At 41.9% G+C, this 22,309-nt stretch overlaps 1 protein-coding gene across 8 annotated transcripts in view; it reads left to right on the top strand.

Moving 5' to 3' along the window:
• Positions 1-22,309, top strand: part of DUSP16 (dual specificity phosphatase 16) — a 101,747-nt gene that overhangs the window by 13,419 nt on the left and 66,019 nt on the right. For 3 of the 8 annotated variants that reach the window (XM_055336710.1, XM_055336709.1, XM_055336708.1), the window contains exons 1-2: positions 4,210-4,874; positions 12,392-12,511. The gene's annotated coding sequence lies outside the window, so the exon portion shown is untranslated. Of the gene's footprint in view, positions 1-4,209; positions 4,875-5,508; positions 6,051-7,296; positions 7,933-12,391; positions 12,512-12,981; positions 13,130-22,309 lie in introns of those variants that run through there. The other 5 variants (XM_055336713.1, XM_055336711.1, XM_055336707.1 and 2 more) reach the window with 4 other exon arrangements.

Here is a 22,309-nt window from a genome sequence, read left to right as displayed (position 1 = left end):
CTCGGGCAAGTCATTTAACCTCTCTGGACCTTCACTTTCTTATATGTAAAGTGAGTGTGATGGTACCAGGCAATATCTTAGGTATCTTCTAGTTCTCACATCACATAAGGAAAACTTTTCTTTCATGAGGTTTCTTAGGAGGCAAACTCTTGGAATATTTCCTTCTACTCTACCACAAATCCTGTTCTCCTCCAATAAGGTGTCATCTCTTTGAGGCAAAACTTGCTGCTTTACAGAATGGTGATTCACTTGAATAGTGCCATGAACCCCAGGACAATAGCAGCCACTACTATCCAAAAGTCACAGTCAAGACTTAAATGTAAATTAGGTCTTCTTGGTTTTTGTTTGTTTGTTTGTTTTTTGTGCTGGTCCTTTGAAAATATGTTGAAAGCTAGGGACCCATTCACAGAAAAACCCACATAAGGATATATGCACAACATTTTGGGAGTCTCCTAGACCCTCAGAAGCCCATCTATATATTCTCTAGGAATACATGAATCTTAGGGCAAGAATATTTGATTTGGGGACATTAAAGGGATTCCCAGAGATTAACTAAATTATCAAAAATGCTTCCTTCCTATTGGAAAAGGGAACTGCCAGATTAAATATTTATAGAATATTATTCAAACTCTTTTCAAAACTAAACTATTATGCTTAGTTACAAATACCCCTTCATAAATCAGATCATGTACTAACCAGCTTAAATCTTTTAGGATAGAATCCTTCTGCTTCTACTGAAGTTTCAGAATGACCTCTTTCCTCTGCCCAGACCATGTTTCTAGTTGCCAACTCCCAAGGATGAGTTCAAATGTCCCCTCCTCGTGGATGCCCTTCTCAATCACCTTTGCCCCTACCCCGATCATTTGCTATCACATCATCCAGCTTTCTCCCTACACAGTCCTATCACACTCCTTGTTTTTAGTTGCATGTTGTCTTCTCTCCCAACTAGAATGTCAGTTCCATGAGGGAAGAGGTCTTGCCTCTCATTTATAATCAAACTCTCAGAGCCAGGCACAGTGCCTGGCACATGCTGGTAGTAGGCACTCAATTACCAATAGTTGAATGAATGATTAAGCTCTAGCCAGGGGTGGATTAAAAACTTAAGAGGGTCTAAGCACTAAAGATTATGGCGCTCCTCCCCCATATTTAACTCTGACTGAAAACAAGATTGAACCACATGCTTACATGTACTGAAATGAAATTAGCTTCTTTCTAGATTGTCTGATTCTAAGACCATGGGGGCCCTGCTTTACTGGTGTCCTAAGTTGATGAGCTCTTTATCTGACTTTGGGGAATCTGGCACTCACTCATCCCTTTAAACGTGCCAGAAGAAATTTTAGGTTCAGCTTGTCTCTGCTTGTAAAAAATCTCCCTGGGGTTTTGATAGGTATTGTGTTAGATCTATAGATCAATTTGGGAAGAACTGACATTGATTATATTGGTTCTTCCAATCCATGAATATAATGAGTTGTTCTAATTAATTAGGCCTTCTCTAATTTCACCAGCATTTTATAATTTTCAGCATCCAGATCCCATACATGGTTTGTTAGATTTACACCAAAAGATTTCATATTCTTTGGAGCAACTGTAAGTGGTAGTTTTTGTTTCCATGTTTGTTGTTAGCATATATAGGAGCTCTTTTAGTAAAACAAGGGGAAATGTTCTCTTTGGCAAAGTAAACCTGTTCAACATTAACCTGCCAGACTAATAAGCAACATTCAAGTACCTGATAATGTGCCTCTAAATCTCTTAACTTTAGCCCATTTTTTAAAAAAGATTTTATTTATTCATTCATGAGAGACACAGAGAGAGAGGCAGAGATATAGGCAGAGGGAGAAGCAGGCTCCCTGTGGGGAGCCTGATGTAGGACTCCATCCCAGGACCCCAGGATCATGCCCTGAGCCAAAAGCAGATGCTCAACCCCTGAGCCACCCACCCAGGTGCTCCGATTTAGCACAGTTCTTAATTTCCATGCACTGATCTCCACTACTATTGGAGGGTCTTCTTGTCCCTCTCCCGAATACACCTCATTCATTCCACCTCCATGTCTTTGCTCACCCCATTTCTCCTGTAGAATAGTTCCACACCACCACCTTCCCCTCACCTCCCACCAGCCCCCTGCCCTTTTAACCCAAACTAGATTTTAGTTATCCTTTAAGGATGAGGTCAAAGCTCTTCAGAAGATGCCTTCCCTGACAACCCCAGCCTACGCTGCTCTTTTTTTTTCTGCTGGACTCTTTTAAGCAAGATTATGTGCCTCTCAATCACGAATTAACTTTCTAATTAGTTTTAATCTATGTCCTGTTTCCCTTATCAGATGATAGATACTGGGAAGGCTCCCACACTAGCTATTATGATACCACATGCATGGAAGGCACATAAAGAAGGGAAGAAAAGTTTCAAGATGTGCAGTACCGTAAAGGTCGCTGAGTCTTTCACCTAGGCAAGATCTGTGCTCTTCTTCACCTGTAGGACAAGGATTCTCTTTTCCTTCCTTCCCTCAAGTTCCAACTCCTCCAACTCAGCAGATTTGAGATGCAGATCATTTTAAACTACCCCTTCCAAGATGTTCTAAAAACAGCAGGTCTATAGTTAGTAGCCCATTTGGGGAGGGTTACTCCAAGAGCACAGGTAATCCCATTAAAGCTGCAGTAACATCTCCTGGCCGCCAGAGGACAGGGAGCAGCGGGAGAGATTGCTTCCTACCAGCAGAAGTCTTAGAGGTCAAAGGCAGAGGCAGAATGTGGGCTCTGCATCTGTGGCCTTCAGGCTTAATTCACTGCCCCAAGCGCTCAGCGGTCTCCCATCTCCAGATGAGCTCCCTTTCCTCCTCTGAAAGCTGAACTGGAGGTTCCCAGAGGCTTACCCCAAAACTAACCGTAAGTGATTAGCAGTAGGAACAAATGCACTTTAGTTGCAGGATTTAAAGGCAGAAAAGGAGTACAGAGCTATTTTATCTTTCGAACCCACCCCAAACCTCTCAGTGCTTTGGCCAGTTAAAAAAAAAAAAAAAAAAGCCCCTCAGGCAGCGTCCAAATGGACATTCCACAACAAAGATTCCTTTAGGGACCACTGTCCCAAATCCACTACATTGCAAGTGGAGTATTTTAGGAGCTAGATTATTCCTACACAGAAATCCTGGCTTGTGGAGCAGTGCACTCGCAGTGTGCTTTTCCGTCGTTAATCACATCTTTGTTATGTGATATCCACGTGAGTACTTCTCAGTAGAAGCAGCTTCATGCTCAAATGCTCAAAGAACACTAGAATAAAGCTCCGATTGTCCTATTCACTGATTCCGAGTCCTGGTTTGTCACCACCTCAGGTCTCTAGTTTTCCAGAGTGTAATGCAATCTCGAAACAGAGCTATTTTGATGAACCCACATCTAAAAAAAAAAAAAAAAAAAAAAAAAAAAAAAGCACAAAACGTGTAGCGTCAAACAACAACAGGGGCTTGCACCTCTCAGGAGGCAGTAAACCTCTGGTCTGATTTAAACATGATTCTGTGCCGCCTGCCCGACGTAGAAAACATTCCTGAAGAGAACTTCACGCACCTCGGACTCATTACATCTGTGAAGGTGGGGAAGTAAACGTAAAGGAAAATAAGGGAAGTTGGGAACATTCCCGTGGGGCCTTCCCACGGCAGACACGTGCAGGTAGCTGCCTGCCTGACGACGAGCGCCGCAGTGATTTTTCTCCAAGTACCTGTAACGTGCCTTTTTCACAAGGACGCCAGTGCCCTGCATTTGGGATTCATCAGAGTTTCTTTTTTCTTTTCTTTCTTTCTTTTTTTTTTTTTTTTTTGAAGGAGGGACTGCAATTCTCTCAAATCGTTGTTTGCGTTTCTTCACGCCGGCGAGGCAGCTGGAAAGGGCGCGACCGCGAGGTCAGGGCTCGGCGTCTCGGCCCGGGCCGGGGGGGCCCGGGGGGGCGCCCTTAAATACCTGCTGGGGCGCAGCCCAGGGCCCGGGGTCGGGGTCGGGGTCGGGGTCGGGGCCGGCGGGCGCGCGGGCGCGGAAGGCGGAGGCCGCGGAAGGCGGAGGCCGCGGGGCCGCCTCCTCGGGCGGCGGCGGCGGCTCCGCCCAGCGGCGCCTGCGGAACCTGCCTGTGAGCCGCCCAGCCCCGGAACGTGACCCGACCCCTCCCCGAGCGGCCGCGGCGAGGCGCGGAGCCGCGCTGCGGACCCGGGCGGCCGCGGCATGGAGGGGCGGGCGGGCGCGCGGCCCCGCCCGGCGCCCACCGCCCTGCCCTCGCCTGTCTCCTCCTTTCCCCGGGGCTCCGCTGAGTTCATTCACTGGGATTGGTTTCAAGTGACGCCATCTCTTTATTTTTAAACCAATGACCTCATCCGCGCTTGAAGTTTCCTGACCAGCGACTCTTTCTCTTTCCCCCCAACCCCCCACCCGCCCCCCCACGCCTTTCCCCCTCGGTCTTGGAGCACTGTGTGGGGGGCTTTGATCAGTTTTTAGACGATTATCACCACTTCTCCGCCCCCCTCCGCGGCCCCCTCGCGGCCCCCCACCCTCACCTCCCCGAGTTCTTCACTCCTTTCAGCGTTGTTGTTTCAAGGCTGACTGGAGAGTGTGTGTGGTGGGGGGGGGGTGGAAGAGAAAGGGCGCAGAAAAGTTGCGAACGTCTCCTCTCTTTCGAGGCTTCCCGCCCCCGCCCACCCCTCAGAGGAGAGGGTAATAGAGTGAAGAGAAGACGAGGAGGAGAGCGCGACGGGACGGACGCGAGCGGGAGCGCAGCCGCCCTCCCGGCTCCGCGGCGGCGCCTCGCAAGCCGGGCAGGCGAGGGGGCCCCGAGGGGAGACGCCGTGACAAGCTTCACCCCCCCCCGGACCCCCGGACGGAGCCGGGAGGTCGGCGGCCCCAAAAGTAAGTGGCCTCGGGCCGGCCGCGCGGAGCGTGCGGGCGGGCGGGTGCGGGGCTCGGGGCTCGGGGCTCGGGGCGCCCGCCCGCGCCGGCAGCATGGACGCTCCGCGGCGCGCCGGCTCTCGCCCCGCCGGCTCTGCCTTCCCGGGCGTCCGGGCCACCTTTCCGGGAGGCGGGGTGGGGGCGACGGCGGCCCGGAGCCGCACCGGCGGGTCGGGGCGGGGGGGGGGGGGCGGCGTAGGCCTAGCAGGGGGCCGGGCCGAGCGGGAAGGGGGCGGGCGGGCGGCCGCGCGCGGGGTCTCGGTCACGCGCCCCCCGGCCGCGCCGCGGCGAGCGCCCCGGGCGGCGGGATCCCGGCGCGAGGAGCGGCCGCCGCGGGACGCGCGCTACCTTCGCGGGCGGAGCTGCTCACTTCCAGGCGCGACTGTTACACAACACGCCTGCCAAGTGGGGCCCCGGCCTGACGGTTCCCATTATCCCAAATTCGCCCTTGGTGTAAGCGGCGGGGCCACCTGGGTGGCGACGGTGCCGACTTCTCTTAAACCTCACGGACCAACCGAAAACTCGGTTTTTCCTGCGGGGGCTCGAGTCGCGGAGTTGGGGCGGGGGGGGGCCCGCGCGCCCGAGTGGTGGGCAGGTAGAACCGGAGAACTAAGAAAGCCCAAAGGGACAGCCGAGGATCTGTTACTCATGAGTGGTTTCAGGTAATAAAACACCAGGGAGGAACATATTTATACAGAATTGAGGCTTTCAGATACTGGGTTGATTTCCCTGAAGCAAACAAACAAAACTCCGGTGGTGAACCGGGACAAATACGAGTAGATCTGGAAAATGAATGGATACTGCAGAATCCTGAAGGAGTTTATTAAACGCCGGCTGCACGGATCCTCAGGTCTGGGTGTTTGAGATTGTTCGGAGAAAGCACACCTCTCACCAGCCGGTGATGAATAAAGTGGAGAGGAAAAACCTGTTGCATAATCTCATTTGCTGTGGGGCTGGCTGGCTGTGCCGTCCCCTTGAACCAAGGGGAAGTGAGTTAAGATGCAGGGTTTTTAAGACTCTCTGAAGTTTTTATTTACCCAGTGCTCTGGCTGCCACTTCTGCTTTAAAAGATTATAAGTAAATACTCTGCTCTTACGAGTCAACCAAACCTATCAAACCTGTTTAGAAAATGACCAGGTATGTTTCTTTTCTTTCTTCCGGTGTGTGTGTGTGTGTGTGTGTGTGTGTGTGTGTGTGTGTTTGAGAAATGTACCATCCATGAAAGACTTTCTATTTGGGGAATGTAGGCTGTCGGAAAAAGTGTCTCTTTATGCCCCTGATTTTGTGGAGCTGATTGAGAGTGCACCTAGGTGACAACTCTTTCCTCAAAGGTGGTGTACTCTTTCAAACTCCATGGAGAGATTTTTAAAGTTAAGGTCAATTTTTAAAGGAAGGAGAGAATTGTTGCCAGTTTACTTTTAATTATTTACTTTTCTTTGACAATCCTGTATATTGGTGGTCACACAGCTTGGGAGGCAATAATTAATTAAGACTTGTGGAGTTCTCTTATTTGGTGAAGGCAAAAAGCTGGAGAAGTGAATTGAAAAACTAGGAATTTGTAGCTTCATGTAGGTATTTTCATCAGAATGTGACTAAGCACCACGAAAGTTTTTTGGTTTTTGTTTTTTAAAATAAAGTCGTAGAAAGAATCTAGTGTAGAAGGTTGCTGTTAAAAGAATGGGGGGGGGGCGAGGCGGGGGAGGTTAACATTGAATATCTTATATAAAAATTTGGGCTAAATTCACCGGCCCAAAAGTTAGTTTTTGGGTAAAATAATACATACTTATCAAAGTTCCACATGGGGAATTAGAAATGGTTAATTCTGCTGTTAATATGGTGAATAGTGTATGAAGGAAAGTGAATTCAAGCACTGTTGCCCTACATTCAGACGTAAAATAACTGAATAGCTATAAAGTAAAAATAGTCATGTAGAGTTGAGGATTAGGGGTCTCTGTGGCCAAAAATTTAATGACAGTAACTGAAAAGGGGGCAAAAGAGAAGATCCTCTTGACCCAGTTCTTTCCCTTTTTCTTGCACATTTAAAAACTTATTTGTAGAAGGGAGGCTGAGATCAGGTCTGAGATGGGTGCAGGGTTTATAGGCTGGGACCAGAAGAAGGGCCAGGGTTGATGGTATTTTCTATAAATGCTTATATTGGGAATTTGATTCCGTAGAGGTTTTTAGTCTATAGGATTATATGCTGCTGAAGCTGATTTACATAGCTGTCCAATATTAATGCTTTCCTATCTTCAACCAGTCACAACATCCTACTAAATATAATTTGCTATAATTACCAGTGTAATTTTCCCCAGAAACCTGACCTTTTCTGGATTATCTTTAAAAAAAGTGGGATTTTCTATCCTGTGTTATTTGGACTAAAAATTTCACTGAATGTTTAATTGCTTTTAGAATGCTTTGCATTTTCAAGCAAATGCTATTTTAAAATGAAGAAGTAAATTAATATAGAGTAAGTCGATTTGGATCAGAATTCCAAGAAAAGGGAGGAAAGAAATCAGGGGAAACAGAAACCAGATTTTTATGACAGACTTCAACAGGTTGAGAAAACTAGTTAAAAGACTTGATAGGAAAAAACCACAGTTGGTGCTTGATTGGCTTTTTAAAAATTGCATCAAAATCTGAAACCAAGACAGATATCCACTGTCATAAAAGAAAATATTACTAATGTTGGCTTAACCAAAAACGTAATTAAGAAAGTAAGTCTTGCCCAAAGCCACATGATATATTCCAAAGCCAGATGTCAATTTTTTTAAAAAATTCTCTTGTGTTGTGGATAATCTCATATTTTTCTATATTTCATTAGCCCAGATGATCAAGGGTTGGCTATGTGAGGGGATGAAGTTCATAAAGCTTGGCTGGATTTAAAGAAGCAAGCTCTGGCTTTAAGAAGAGGCCATTCTCATACACTGAAGGAAAGGAGTTTGAAATTTAATCAAATAAATGACTAGCGGAAACAGGAGTGGTTCAAAAGGAAGAATCCAAGGCAGATTACTAAGGACAGGTACAAAGAAGTAATAAAAGCTTGCCAAGGGTATGATCATTAAAGAAGGAAATGGGATACATCTTGGCATGAAAGAAAAAAGACCTAAAGGGAAAAAATACTCTTCAATTCTTCAGCAACAAGAAGGGGGTATGAAACTTTACCTCATTGATTGGGATTAGATACCTCATCATAGGTATCAAAAAGTCACAAGGTTTTTCATGACAAAAAATTTAATCTTGGAGGAAGAGATGGATAAAGTGAATTATGAACATAAGTTTTATGAGAATGTGTAACTTGAAATTGCCAAATGTAAATTTAAAGTAGAGACCCACTGCAATTCCAACTGAGTTATTAGGAAGGGAGGTGTAGGTTATAAAAAGTTGGAACTATTGACTACATTGATTTCTAGATTAATTGCAGATTTAAATCAATCAAGAAAAAACATTTATTAAAGATGTGCTATTTATATATACTGAGGTGGATACCAAAAGCTGGAGACAAGGATCCATGCCTTTAATAAGGGGAGGAGGATTATAAGAATTTTAAGGGAAGTATGCACATTTGTAAAGATAAACAACTACCAGACAGCTGGGAAGTGCCAAATTCATGGTATAAGGTAGAAAAAGATTGGAGCATTGGAGGAGGTAATGGGGAGGTAATATTTGTGGAGATAACAGAATTTTACCTTAGCCTTAAAGGATGGTTAACGTGTATGGAGGAAAGAAAGTCCATCCATCTGTTCATTCAGCAAATTTATGTGGAGCCTCTGCTACGTATTAGACACGGTTCTAGGAACTGGGCATACAGTGGAAAATAAGATAAAATTTTTGTCCTGAAGGGCCTTATATTCTTGTGGGAGAAGACAGAGGAATAGTAAACACTGCATGGAAAATCTGATGACAAATTGTGGTGTCTAGTGAAGATAATAATGGGCAGAGTCAAGGAAATTATAGAGGGCTGATTATGGTTCCACTTACTTTATTTTGTGTATGGTGTCCTGATGAATGTTAATGGTCCAACTTTTTAGTATTTATTAGCAGTCCAAACCAATTTGAGTAGAGGTGTACACCTTAATTAACTTTGACCAGTTTTTTTTTTTTCTTTTTAGAAACCTACATAATATTTTTTAGGTTGAAGCATGCAAGCTTTGAGTTGTTTTTTTTTTTTTTAAGATTTTATTTATTTATTCATGAGAGACAGAGAGAGAGGCAGAGACACAGGCAGAAAGAGAAGCAGGCCTCATGCAGGGAGCCCGATGCGGGACTTGATCCGGGGACTCCAGGATCATGCCCTGAACCAAAGGCAGACGCCTAACCACTGAGCCACCCGGGTGTCCCAAGCTTTGAGTTTTTAACTCCTCATTAAACTGTTTATCTTCAATTTTTTTTTTTGCTGCCATTTGCTAAGAATCTCGTGTTTTTACAGTGAGGTTAATAGCATTGTTGATAGTATACCTAGGGTTGTGATGTATATGTGGGGCTGTATACTTAGGTCCAATTCTCCATTAGAAACTAATCCTGTAACAGTAGTGCTGTAAAGTGAAGCTAAATTCCAAACACAGTTTGTTTGATGGTGCCTTCTATGAGAACACACACAAACGAGGTGTACAGACAGTAGAAGTAAACTATTCATCTTAATAAACAGATAGGAGAAATAGGGTAAAGGATGATAGCTCTCTAGGTCTTACCCACATGGTACAGGAATCCAGTGGTAAATTTGGGGTGTGTTGTGTTTTGTGTGCCTTATTATGTCTTCTTAAAAATTGGTGGGGGAGTTAGTGGTCTCACTGGAAATACTGCTTCAAGTTTAGGGTTTTTTTGTTTTTGTTTTTTAAGATTTTATTTATTTATTTGACAGATGGGATGTGCACAGCAGGCAGAGGGAGAGGGAGAAGCATGTTCTCCCTTGAGCAGGGAGCCTGATTCAGGGCTCCATCCCAGGACTCTGGGATCATGACCTGAGCCAAAGGCAGAGACGCTTAACTGACTGAGCCACCCAGGCTCCCGCTTAGGCCTTTTTATCCTGTTTTGTTTTGTTTTTTTTTTCTACAAATAGAACCTTGAAGCAAAATGTCAGTTCTGAAATGGGGAAGTCTGGACTCAGTGTAGTTATCTGACTACCAGATTTGTTATTTATGAGATGTTCTGTAGAATGTCACCTAAAATTTTTTTAGTGACTATTTCATGTTGTTGTTCTTAAAGATTTTATTTATCCATTCATGAGAGAGAGAGAGAGAGAGAGAGAGAGGCAGAGACACAGGCAGAGGGAAAAGCAGGCTCCGTGCAGGGAACCCGACGTGGGACTCAATCCTGGGACTCCAGGATCACGCTCTGAGCCAAAGGCAAATGCCCAACCGCTGAGCCACCCAGGCGGCCCTATTTCATGTTTTTAGACAGACTTATGAAGTACTTCTCAAGTATTCTTTAAGAAATATGTTCTGTCCTCTTCACACTTCGTGAAGTTTTAAACTTAACAGGATCTATAGGTGAAATTGAGGTAAAGGATTCTAAAACGGATTTATATTAAGTGTCTATTACATGTGCTTCTCTAGTATATTCTGACATCCTTGGGAGGAGCCTATGGAAAAAAAAAAAACAGTTTTCAGAGGAGGTGGGAAATCCTTTAGCATTCCCTTGGTTTCCTTCTAAACATTCAGAGAATTGTAGATATAAATGGTAGGGTCTGTAGTGTGTGTGAGAGGACAATAGAACTCACATTCGTTTTATTTACTGCATGAAGAGTGGGGCAGACTGCAGTTTACAGAAAAAAGATGTACTATAAATTGTAATGGTAAATGGCAAGGTCATTAATATTAAATAATTTTCATTCTTCCCCTTAAAATTAACGGGGAAAGGCATGCATAGAGAGGTATATGCTGCTTATTGTTTGCATTGTATACATTTTTTTAAAAAGTACAACTCCTATCCTAGATGGTACCTAGTAGAGTTGTCTTTGATAAATGTTTGCTGAATAAATTGAATAAATTTCACAACTGTTACTTTTGATCATGGTTCCATTATGTCTCTAGCTTAGAGCATTGTTTTTTTGAGCTTTGAGTTGAAACCTGTACAGGGTTGCCTTATAGCCTGGGCACCTGACTTGTTTGAGCAGTATGCTCACTCTAGAACCTGAACCCTGACCTCACCTCTGGCTTGCCTAATGCTGTGGCTGACCTGACCTCATCTTTTTGAAGTGGTGGGTGGTTGTCTCCTATCAACTTCTCTTCCTGAGTAGCAGCTGAGCTGTGTCCTAAATGGTCATGCCTCAGGACACTGAAGTGTTGCCAGTCTGGTCTACTTTATAATTTTTGTTGTTTGGTTGGGAGAGAAGCATATTCCTCAGGCAGATAGTTGATATAAAGTATGGTATTATTTTCTTTTCCTTCTTAGCTTTAGCCAAAAATATTGTGTTCGCTTGAAAATGAACTGGTGAATGACTTTCTGATGATTTGAACCAACTAAAAACTAACAGACTTTTTTTTTTTAGTGGGGGGTGGACAAGGAGACAATCGGGAAATTAGAACATGGAGTATGTATTAGATCTATAAGAATTAGAAGCATTAAGTTTTTATCCATGTTAATGGTATTGTTGTTATGTTAAAAAATTTTCATCTGGGATCCCTGGGTGGCGCAGCGGTTTGGCGCCTGCCTTTGGCCCAGGGCGTGATTCTGGAAACCCCGGATCGAATCCCACGTCGGGCTCCCGGTGCATGGAGCCTGCTTCTCCCTCTGCCTATGTATCTGCCTCTTTCTCTCTCTCTGTGTGTGACTATCATAAAATAAATAAAAATTAAAAAAAATTTTCATCTGTTAAAGACACATAAAAGTATTTATAGGCAAGATGAAATGATGTCTAATATATGTTTTTTAAAAACTTCAGGATAGGTACAGACATACACAAATGGGAAGTAAATAAAACAATATTGACAAATTCTTGATAATTTTTGAAGCTAGGTGATGGATTCATTGGGTTTTGTTATTTTCTGTATTTTTATGTATATTTGGAAATACCCATAATAGTTAAAATATGCATTGCCAATTGTAACTGTAGAGGAAAAAGTTTAGTAAAATTTTGTGGTTGGACATTTGAGGTACTTGACTAATCAAGTACCTTCACATTTTCTATAAGTTCTGCTTTTGGTTATGGGTTTTTGAAAATAAGAATTTTGGAGAAATTTGGTCATTAGAAGTGTTTAAAAACTCTTTGAGACTTTGTAGTAATAACATGTGGTTTATAAATTGCTTTGACAGGGATCCCTGGGTGGCTCAGTGGTTTAGGGCCTGCCTTTGGCCCAGGGCGTGATCCTGGAGACCTGGGATCGGTCCCACATCGGGCTCCCTGTATGGAGCCTGCTTCTCCCTCTGCCTGTGTCTCTACCTCTCTTTCTCTCTGTGTGTCTCATGAATAAATAAGTAAAATCTTAAAAAAAAAACTTAAAACAAAAATTGCTTTGACATATTTTTTCTTTTATCCTCAGGACAAGATATGAGTTATCCATTTTATAGATGAGGAAACAAAGACTAAATAATTTATCCAGATCAGAGCAAGTAAGAAGTGGTGCTAGACCTGGAGCTGAGATCTCCTGATTCATTTTCAGGTGCGTATTTTCTTATGTACACATTCTTATAAGTGCTCTTTTTTTGTGGTGCTATAAACCAATGGTTTTATTTATTTTTTAATTTTTATTTTATTTATTTATTTTTAAACCAGTGGTTTTTAAAACATTGTGGTGTTAGGACATCATGTACTCCTAAAAATTATCGAGGACCCCAAAGACATTACATTTTGCCACTTTCTCTACTAAGTTGTTTAATAGAAAATAATTGGATTTTCATAACTGCTTTTATATTTCAATCTGTTGTGATAGATTGTTTGGTTTGAATTATATGCAGAAAGCTGTCTATACACAGATACATAGTTGACCAAGGGTGGACTATTTTAATAGCTTTTGTAATTGTGAATATTCTTTGTCACACCAGGACTCAACAAGCGGTAGATTCTTTTTTTTTTTTTTTTTTTTTTTTTTATGATAGTCACAGAGAGAGAGAGAGAGAGAGAGAGGCAGAGACACAGGCAGAGGGAGAAGCAGGCTCCATGCACCGGAAGCCCGACGTGGGATTCGATCCCGGGTCTCCAGGATCACGCCCTGGGCCAAAGGCAGGCGCCAAACCGCTGCGCCACCCAGGGATCCCAACAAGCGGTAGATTCTTAAAAGGTAGTTGCAATGTTGAATCTGAAACTATACCAGTGAACTTTTATATTCGATAACATTGAAATTCTATTGGTACATCTTGAACTTTGAATAGATCTTTGACCTGTATGTGATTTTGTAATATCATTCATCAGTCATTTGAAAAATAATGGTTTACAGAGTTATGCAGATCTTTCAAATGTTGACACATTTGATTACACAATGTTTAACAAATTGCCTTTATTAAAATGACCATTATTCTCATCAAAAAAGTTTTTGAGAGTTGGGAAGTGGTCAGGATTTTGCTTTTGGGGCAGCCTGGGTAGCTCAGTGGTTTAGTGCCGCCTTTGGCCCAGGGCGTGATCCTGGAGACCTGGGATTGAGTCACATGTCAGGCTCCCTGCATGGAGCCTGCTTCTCCTTCTGCCTGTGTCTCTACCTCCTGTCTCTCTGTTTCTCATGAATAAATAAATAAAATCTTAAAAAAAAAAGATTTTGGTGTTGAATTCAAGTTTTCCAAAATTCTAAGTTTTTCTTAAAAGCTCAAGTTTTATCATTGGCAACAGATATTGTCAGTTTTTTCCTTGAAGTATCTCGCTCAACTTTTTTCATGTTAGAGAAAATGTCTGCCAGATACCTCAGTCTGAATAGCTATCTTTTGTCTGCCAGTTATTCTTTTAAGCAAAAATAGTATTCTGTGAAAAAAAATGTATAGTTTAGCTCCCAACTCCCAACAATTGCATAAATGCTTTTCTTTAAGGCAGCCATTGTATTAAATATGCAGAAGTGTTTTTGTGTACTTCCCATTTCATCACACAGAATATTAAAAAGACCCAAGTTCTCAAGAGTGAGGTGCAATAAAATTAGTAACTCTTAATGTTTTATTAAGGACATTGTGAAGTGAAACCGGCTTTTTTTAAAAAGGAATGGCTTGTATGGTGAAGAATATAATTATTACTAGTACAGTTTTATATCTCTGCCTTGATTCATGCCAAAGGCCCAGCAGTTTTGCTTGCCTTTGCTTTTGTACCATCAGAGCAGATACCAGCATGGTTGTTTCAGGATAATTCATGAGACTCAAAAAGTTATTTAATACTTTGAGTAATTCAACAGCATTCTTATTTCTTTCAACCATTCACATAAAAAAAGACCTTTGATTAGTTGGCATGGATACTGGAATAGTGAAAACAAAACAGTAAGTCCACCCACGTCTAAAGATTTGTCAACTCATAAAGCATAAGTACAGTCTTTAAGGCGAGATATTAACTTGTAACTCATGTTTGCAACTAAATCTTTAATTTGATGAGACAATACATTATTTTTAAGTGGCACTGCTATGATTTCTTTTACTGATTTTTTTCATCTAGCAGACATTCAGCAGTGTTAACTGTACCAAGCTTCATTGGTTTTTCAGCTATTGAGTGCACTGTTCCAACCAGTGCATTGTGGTTATTTACCGTGTATAATGCTTCTGTGGCTTTTTTATTTCTAATATGTGAAGTCTTTTGCTTTTATTTTTTTCTTTCTTTTTTTAAAATATATTTATTTATTCATGAGAGATACAGAGAGACAGAGACATAGGCAGAGGGAGAAGCAGGCTCGCTGTTGGGAGCCTAATGCAGGACTCAATCCCAGGACCCCGGGATCACGACCTGAGCCAAAGGCGTATGCTTAACCACTGAGCCATCCAGGTGTCCCAGTCTTTTCCTATAAAGAGCTCATGTCTGGGGGCTGCCTAGATGGCTCAGTTGGTTAAGCACCAGCTTTCGGCTCAGGTCATGATCTTGGGGTCCTGGGATCGAGCCTTGCATCTGACTCCCTGCTCAGCGGGGAGTCTGCTTCTCCCTCTCCCACTCCCTCTGTGTGTGCTCGCTCATGCTCTCTCTCTCTCTAACAAATTTTAAAAAAAAAAAAAAAAAGCTCATGTCAGTGTTTAAAATATTCAACCTTTTTTTTCTTTAATCACTAAATGAATTCACTGGATGATAATGAAGTTGCAGGGATTATAGCAGATACTACCAAAGATTGCTATTGCTAGGAGCATAGAAGTACTGATAATACACTCAGCTAATTTCTGAAAACATCCATATTTATGCCTTAAATTTAATACCTTAGAGAATTCTAAAAACACAAGAATATATGAGCATATGTTTCACTAGTTGTTAGCATAACACATTATCATCACACACTATGTATCCTCTGGATTTGCTATTGTACACTCATGGGAAATCCCCCAAAAGGGTCCATGGACCTTCCACGTGGGGTCTCTGGATCACACTTTTAAGATGCTGATGTAAACTAGCACCATGTCCTAACATTTTTAGAGAAGTCTGACATAGACATCTATGTAAATTCAGTAATGTTTCCATCTTACCTGATTAGTTTATCAGCAAGAAGGGAATATGCTAGTGTGTGGGATGAACCATGTGGGTGAAAGGTCATATAATATCAGAAAGTGGTTGGATAAAGGATAGAAGGGAGGAGTCAGTAAAAGCACTCTGCAACTTAACAAAAAATGAGCATTTGTTCTCTTTTTTTTAAAACTAGAAAAATACTGAGCCCATATATATGCACATACGTAGATATCTGTTCATACTCATATTTGTACTCAAAATCGGGAGTACTAGCTCATTTTTTTCTTGAATGGCAACTGAGAAGAGATGGTTTCATAATTGAGAGGAGGACGAATGGCTCCTCATGGCTGTTGTTTGTTCCTTCCAAGTAGGGAGGCTGTTGACCTTTTTTTTCTGAGGAAGCCTAGGGATAGAAGATGACAAATGAGGTTAGAAAGAAATTATGAAAGAATAGTGAGTGGTGTAGACTTTGGTCATTATAGGAACTGCTAGTAGGCAGGACTGGGCTGTGGACAGTGTGGAGAGAGCACTGGAGGGCAGAGAGGATTGGGGGCACTGAACCAGCTTCTCTTGTGTGCTGGGTGCAAGGAGAATGTGGCCTGGGCAAGTACAGAACTGGGTGCAGCAGGAATCATGGAGATGAACATAGATTTGAAAGATGTTTATCGGGGCAGTCTGGGTGGCTCAGTTGTTTAGCGCTGCCTTCAGTCCAGGGCCTGATCCTGGAGACCCGGGATCAAGTCCCAAGTCGGGCTCCCTGCATGGAGCCTGCTTCTCCCTCTGCCTGTGTCTCTGCCCGCCCCCCCCCTCTGTCTTTCATGAATAAATAAATAAAATCTTTAAAAAAAATGTCCATCAAAATATGGTTAAAATAACTATTTAAATACTTGCTAGTCTGACTTTTAATGTCTTAGCAACACTTAAATTTTATTATAACCCATATATTCCATTATAGTAGGAGAAAATAGCAGTACCGTGAGTTTGGTGTAGTGCTGGTAAGCCTCTTTGGTTGTGAGCATTGATGTGTGAAAATATTGACTGGGCCAGGTTTGGGCCTGCAGATTCAAGAGTGAAATTCTAATATTTTATTTTTTTTTACTAATGGGAGACAGAAGAGTTTAGTTCCAATAGATTTCATTTATCGGTTTGTTACTATATGTGGTACTTATTTCCACAAAGGATTTGAGATGGCAGAAGGAAGGATTAAAGTCAGTAACAAACAAACATGATTCCAAATCATGCTTTTTTCCCCCTAATGTCTTCCTTATTGATGAAATTTAATAGAGTCCTACAGGTGAGGTACTGTAAAGTAACTAAATTGGTCTCAACTAACTATCCAGGAGAAATATAATCCTGACACTTCTTAGTTGCATGTAGTGTAAGCAGAATATGTTGCAATGGGAATGAGATTGGGCAGAAAGTCATCGCTTGCTAGAGAAAATGTTTTTTTAAAAATTCAGAATTGCTGGGCACCTGGGTGGCTCAGTGGCTGAGCATCTGCCTTTGGCTCAAGGCGTGATCCCGGGGTCCTGGGATCAAGTCCCACATCCTTTTGCCTCTCTCTGTGTTTTTCTCTTGAATAAGTAAATAAAATCTTAAAAAACAATAAACTAAAAATTTAGAACTGCTTTCAGCTGTAGTTAACAGAAATCCACTAGCAGAGGTTTAAATGAGAAGCTGTTATTACGCAGTTCCCGAAGTTCAGAGGTAGGTGGTCTGCTGGTGTATCCTTGAGGCCCTGGTTTCTCAGTCTTTGACTCTGCTATGCCTTCATGTTCACTTCTGCCAGGTCACAAAATGGCTGCCTCAGCTCTAGGCATCACATTCCTTTACAACGTGAGGAGGAGGAAGGAGACCAAGCAAGCAATCCCTCCTCTTGCGCTTGCCTAACAGAACGGAATCTTTTCCAGAGCATCCATCCCATTTTCTCCTAAGTCTCATGTGCTTGAACTATATTACAAGACTGCTGCCAGCCACAGGAAAGACCAGGGAAATGTTTATGGCTGAGGGGAATGGGATAACCATGGTTGGCGTATCATTTCCTTGCCTGTGGCACACTGTGAGCAGCCCAGGAGAAACTGGGATTCTGTTAGCAAGCTAGAGGGAAAGCCATGTCTGTTGGATGCAGAAAGGAAAGCCCAAAGAGTATTAAGTAATTTGCTAAAACAACTTCCTTCTAGTCTAGAGGCTGTTTTAAGTATTCCTCCTCAAATGAGACCATGTCCCATTTTTTTTTCTGATTTTAATAGAAGGTTATACAGACCTATATCCCAATTAGTTGTAGACTAATTTAAATACTGGTCTCAGTTTCTCAAGTGTGAAATGAGAATATTGTATTAAGATCATCTCGGGCAGGCCGGGTGGCTCAGCTGTTTAGCGCCGCCTTCTGTCCAGGGCGTGATCCCGGAGACCCGGGATTGGGTCCCATGTTGGGCTCCCAGCATGGAATCTGCTTTTCCCTCTGCCTGTGTCTCTGCCTCTATCTCTCTCTGTGTCTCTATGAATAAATAAATAAAAATCTTTTTTAAAAAAATCATCTCAGATGTAATCTCCAGTTCTAAGATTCTTGTCTTCTCTCCTTTTTTTTTTTCCTGTCTTGACCACTTCACATTTATTACCCCTTTTTAAAATTTTTAAATCAAAAAAGTGGACAAGATTAGAAGATAGGAAAATGTGTGGTGTTTCCCAGTCACCTTGCTAGCTGGGTAATATCTTTAATAAAGGTCTTGCTGATATAGAAGATTAATTCTAAAATGAGGTTTTGACTTTTGGGCAGTTACTTATATTCTGCCCCCAATTTTCACTGAAAATGGAAAACTAAATTTTTATTTATTTACTTAGGATATTTATTTATTCACTTATTTGACGGAGAAAACGAATATAAGCAGGAAAGCAGCAGGCTGAGGCAGAGGGAGAAGTAGGTTCTCTGCTGAGCAGGGAGCCCGATATGGAGCTCAATCGTAGGACCTGGGATCATGACCTGAGCTGAAGGCAGATGCTTAACAGACTGAGCCACCGAGGTGTCCCCTAAATTTTTATTTTAATGAAGGAACGTGTGTATATGTGTGTAGTGTGTAATCAAAAACACCCTTGTACAGTGTTCAGAGAAGATGGTAGGACAACCAGGAGGCATTTTAAACCCTATGGTTAAACACCTGATAGAACATCCCCTTTTACTCGTTGGGCATTTGTTCTTGTTTGTTAATACTTGTTCTCATGCATGTTTGCCTTAGATGAAATTAAAGGACAAGTAAAGGAAGGTAATTCCCTTCATGCATTGTGGCAACCAAATTTTACTTGAATGAGGCAGAACCTTTGAGGTTTCAAGTGCCCTTAAATGGGATTCTACTTGTGTTTCAGGGGAAGCAGTGATCTGCTTCCTCATATAAAATCCTGTCAAGATTATATGAATTTGGACATACAGTGAGTTGAAAATCATATTCCCAACTCTAGCAAATTGCAGAGCAATTACTCTGCTTATAAAAGAGGCTGTTGGGATCCCTGGGTGGCGCAGCGGTTTGGCGCCTGCCTTTGGCCCAGGGCGCGATCCTGGAGACCCGGGATCGAATCCCACGTCGGGCTCCCGGTGCATGGAGCCTGCTTCTCCCTCTGCCTGTGTCTCTGCCTCTCTCTCTCTCTCTTTGTGTGACTATCACAAATAAATTAAAAAAAAATTAAAAATTAAAAGAGGCTGTTAAAGTTAGATTAACCTAAAAAGTTTTAATCTTCTCTCCAACAAAAATCTAATAGAACAATCCCACCGCATTTTATTTGTGGTTTATCAGTTTTGGGAGACCCTGGAGATTAACATTGTTAACTATGGCATTTAAGGTACCAGAAGGCACCTGCACTTTGGGGTATATTTTTAAGAATAAAATACAGGTGTGTATGCAAATTTAACAGCTGCTTTAAATGGCTTAGGGGCATCTAATTTCATTACCACAGAATATCCAAATACCAGGAACTTTTTCTTAAAATGAAACCCTCTCAAGTATGTAATTAAAGGAATTGTTTTCATTTTTCCTTATGTGAGTGACTAAAAGCCTTTTTAATGTAAATATTCAGGAAGCTTGATTTTATTACCAACAATAAAAATCACATACAGCGGAAAATCCCTTCTTCTCTTGTCTCTAGCTGAGAGACAAACTCAAGCATTTTCTTTCCTGGCAGATGAATGAGCCATGTTGAGGGATCTTAGATGCTGTCAGTGGCTATCTCATTATAGAATGTAATTAATGATGTTAGTTTAAAGAGATACAGTATTTTTGGGGAGTGGGGGTAGGGGAATTTCCAAGTACAAATGTTAGGCAGTGTGGTATTCACTTGCCAGGAAAAAGTTTTATAGAAGTTTTTACTAAAAGTTATTATGAAATCATTGGAGATTTTTATTATGGAAATGACCCCTTCATTCATTCATTAAAATAAGCACTTTGGCTTCTGAGTCTGGTAGGCTTTTTTTTTTCTGGACAAAAGATCCATTCTTTTTGCCAGTGGTCATCAATATGTCATTGTTATCAGCATGAACAAGTATTTACTGAGTGACTTGTAAGGGTGAGGTATTAGAAGGGATGCAAGGAAATATTGCACATACTTGGTCATCAAGGAGTTTACACTTGGCATCATCTCTTTATTTTCTACTCTTCATGAGTAGAAACAAATCACCATAAAAGAGTCCTTATTCTCCTCCCTGGTGGTTCTTCAGCTGGGGGTCCAGCACACCAGTCTCCCCTTTCCTAGACTGGGGGATAAAGTCACAATTAACACTTCTCCCTTCTTGCTTTGAGAGCAGGGTACTAGCTGGCTGCTTCTGTAGGGTAGTGGGGGAGAAGAAAGACAGGGTCCTGTGGCAGTTCTGGGCTCCTTTAGAATATGAAAGATTGGGGGGGGACACAAGAAAAATAAGAGATCTATTGTCATTTTTTTTTCTTTTTTCTTATTGTGGTAAAAACAACATAAAATTTGCCAACTTAACTAGTAGTGTTAAGTATGTTTGCACTGTTGTAAAACATATCTTTAGAACTTTTTCATCTTGCAGATCTGAAACTCTTTACTGATTAAACAGCAAAGCTCCGTTTCTCCCTGCCCCCAACCCCTAGTAACCATTCTGCATTCTGTTTCTAGGATTTTGACTATTTCAGATACCTCATGTAAGTGGAATCATAGTATTTGTATTTTTGTAACTTACTTTACTTAGCATAATGTCTTCAAGGTTCATCTATGTTGTGGCATTTGACAGGATTTCCTTCCTTTTGAAAGCTGATAAATATCATGTTATCATTTTACGTGTAACCACACTTTGATTAGTCACCTGTCAATGGACATTTCAGTTGCCTTTAGTCATTATGAATAATGCTGCTAGGAACATAGGTGGACCAAGATCTCTTAGAGACCCTGCTTTCAACTCTATTAGATATAATCCAGAAGTTGAATAGCTGTATCATTTGGTAGTTTTATTTTTCAGTTTTTTGTGGAGCTACCATGCTGTTTTGCATAATGGTTGCACTGTTTTATCCCCCTAACAGTGCATAAGGTTCTGAGCATCTTTTATAGACTTATTGGCTGTGTATATATCCTTTCTGGAGAAATATTTAGGTCCTTCGCCCATTTTTTGATTGGGTTCCATTTTGTTTTTATTTATTTAAAAAAAAAACTTTTTTTTTTTTTTTCCTCATGAGAGACAACAGAGAAGGAGGCAGAGACATAGGCAGAGGGAGAAGCAGGCCCTTGGAAGTAGCCTGGACTAGATCCCCAGACCCAGGATCATGCCCTGAGCTGAAGGCAGATGCTCAACTGTTGAGCCACCCAGGTGCCCCTGCCATTTTGTTCTTAAATATAGATTGGCAACTTAGAACTACTCACAGATCAGGTGTGATAACACAGGGATACAAAAGTGGAATGAGTGGAATATTGCAGAGTTGCCTCACCCATCTCTAGTTGTTACCAGAACAGCTTGCTTAGTTGAGGGTTTTCTATTCCAAAGAACATTTGAGGCCTCAGATTCATCTCCTACTCTTCCTCTTCTTCCTCATTACCTATAAAACCATGGGGATAGACAAGATGATAACTGAGTGTTAAAATTCTTAGTTTTGAGAGTATTGCCTTTTACCAGCTGACCTCCAGTGGCTAAAATTTCCTTCAATTCTCAGTAATACTGGCCCATTAGAGTGAGAAGTCTTTGTTGATGGCTAATAAGAAGCACTCCAGGGACATCTGGGTGGCTCAATGGTTGAGCATCTGTCTGCCTTTGGCTCAGGTCATGATCCCAGCGTCCTGGGATCAAGTCCCACATCAGGCTCCCTGTGAGGAGCCTGCTGCTCCCTCTACCTATGTCTCTGCTTCTCTTTCTGTGTCTCTCATGAATAAATAAATAAAATATGTAAAAAAAAAAATAGGAGCTCTCCACAAAAGCTTTATCAGATCTTTGGTTTTTTAACTTTTACAAATTTCACTCACTTTGCTCTTCATACTGTAGTATGGCCCTCAAATCCTGAGCCTTAGGATTAGTTCTTTAACTACTACTCTGTACAGGTCCTTCAGTGGGTATGTTGTACTTTGCCCTGGAGGTACACGGCAGTTGTTTTTTAAAAACCTACTCACATGAGGAAATAGAAGCTAAAGTTCATTGGACAGTGTATTTTAAATTCATAGAGCAAACAGAACAACCAGTCCAAATTCAATACATTTTTATTTCTGTAAAACTAGCTATATTTTTTGGTTAAGTGCTAGCTTTAAAGAAGTATTACCCAACAGATTTGTTTATTCTTTGTGGCTTTCATACTGATACTGTGGTAGTAATTAAAAAGGAGTAATGTGATTGTGGTAGTTGAGGTTGAAGGGTACTGTGGGCTAT

The sequence above is a fragment of the Nyctereutes procyonoides genome, unplaced genomic scaffold, assembly GCF_905146905.1.
Source record: "Nyctereutes procyonoides isolate TBG_1078 unplaced genomic scaffold, NYPRO_anot_genome, whole genome shotgun sequence".
Lineage (NCBI taxonomy): Eukaryota > Metazoa > Chordata > Mammalia > Carnivora > Canidae > Nyctereutes > Nyctereutes procyonoides.
Note: the sequence above shows the minus strand (reverse complement) of the source record. Positions and strands in the feature narration are given on the sequence as shown.